Raw genomic sequence first — 1,877 nt, forward strand, 5'->3', positions numbered from 1 at the left:
TTGGATTTATAACTTCCATCATTTATGAGTCTCTTCAGTCTGGAGTAGTACCATCACTCTTTAAGTATGCTTTAGTTATTCCCTTTCTCAAATAACTGTGTATCGTCAGCATACATGTGATGATTCATATTGTGCTTTCTAATCACAGCTCCAAGCGGCTGCGTATATAACGTATACAAGATTGGACCCAATATTGAACCTTGAGGCACTCCAAAGTCTAGCTTAAAAATTGACGAAAGAGAGTCGTGCACAACCACAGATCGTGTACAGCCAATCAGGTAGGACCTAAACTAGTCAAGAACCCTGCCAGACAGGCTAAACGTGTTTAACAATCGTTCAATAAGAAAAGTGTGATCTATAGTGTCAAAGGCAGCACTGAGATCAAGAAGAGAAAGAATTGTTGTTTTGTTCTCATCCACCTCACAAAAGAGGTCGTTGTATATTTTCAATAGCGCAGTTTCTGTGTTATGAAATTGCCGATAGGCAGATTGATATAATTCATATAAATTGTTTTCCTTTAAATATGATTCTTCAATTGAACCAAAACAACTTTCTCCAAGTTTTTTTTATAAAAAGGGAAGGTTGGAGATAGGTCTGGAATTCTTGAGCTCCTATAAATCTGTTCCACCATCAGATGTTGAAACCTTGCTTACTACGATGGGTCTGTGCATTGATGATATAAAAAAATTGGATGGATTACGAACAAAGCTCAGAATTTTCAACTCAAATGTGAAGTCAGTGTTGTTATATGGATGTGAGACGTGGAATGCATCCCATATGTGCATAAAGAGGATCCAGGTTTTCTTGAACAAGTGTCTGAGGAGGCTGCTGAGGATCAAATGGACAGACAGGATCACCAACGAGAAAGTATTAAGAAGAACCAGACAGAGCCTAGTCAGAGATGAGGTGGGAAGAAGACATTGGCGATGGATTGGACACACTCTCAGGAAGTCAAGCAGCTGCATAACAAGAAAAGTGTTAGATTGGAACCCACTGGGTAAATGATCAAGGGGAAGACCTCGTGGAACCTGGAGAAGAGTCACGGAAACGGATGTACAGAAAAATGGGAAGACGTGGAGTGACATCAAGCGACTAGCCCAGGATAGGGAAAGGTGGAGAGTGTTTGTTCGTGGCCTATATCCTGACCCAGGGTGAGAAAGGCAATGATGACCCTGATTCGAACCCGGGACCTTTGAATGAGAGGCCAACACTTTAACCTCTAGGTGACGAGAGCCCCCCACATATATCAGTGTCTGTGGTGTAGCGGTCGTGCGCTTATCCGTCGCACGCAGAAGACCCAAGTTTGATTCCCAAGAAGAGAGAATTTTTATTGAATATCTTGGTCTTTCTTCTGGTGTGTTGTATCCTTATCAGCCCAGGCAGGCCCAGACAGGCAGGATCAGAAACTTGCCTTTTAAGTGATCTAACTTGTGTGAACCCGTGGATGGAACCCGTTCATTTTGTTTTAATAGGGGGGGGGTGGACTATGCCATCTTTTGTAAAATAAGTGGAGCCATATTAAGAGTTCCGTTCTGTTCTTGCGCTCGTGACTCAAACCAGCAGTGGGTTACTAACAAGCCACAAGGTGGTCACAGCGACAGGGGAGGGAATCGGGAATCGGAACGCGATACTGTTCTGCGTTCCGCTGAAGTGAATCGCGAATCGCGTTCCGCAGGGAAGAGTGGCGATTCAGTTCCGTTCTCGCGCTCGCGACCCAGCCCTAATAGAAAGAGACAGAAAGAGAGAGAGAAAGAGAGAGAGAGAGAGAGAGAGAGAGAGAGAGAGAGAGAGAGAGAGAGAGAGAGAGAGAGAGAGAGGGGGGGGGAGAGGGGGGAGGGGGAGAGCAAAAAAGAGAGTGAGAAAAGGTAATAGTAGAA

The sequence above is a fragment of the Aplysia californica genome, unplaced genomic scaffold, assembly GCF_000002075.1.
Source record: "Aplysia californica isolate F4 #8 unplaced genomic scaffold, AplCal3.0 scaffold00010, whole genome shotgun sequence".
NCBI lineage: Eukaryota > Metazoa > Mollusca > Gastropoda > Aplysiida > Aplysiidae > Aplysia > Aplysia californica.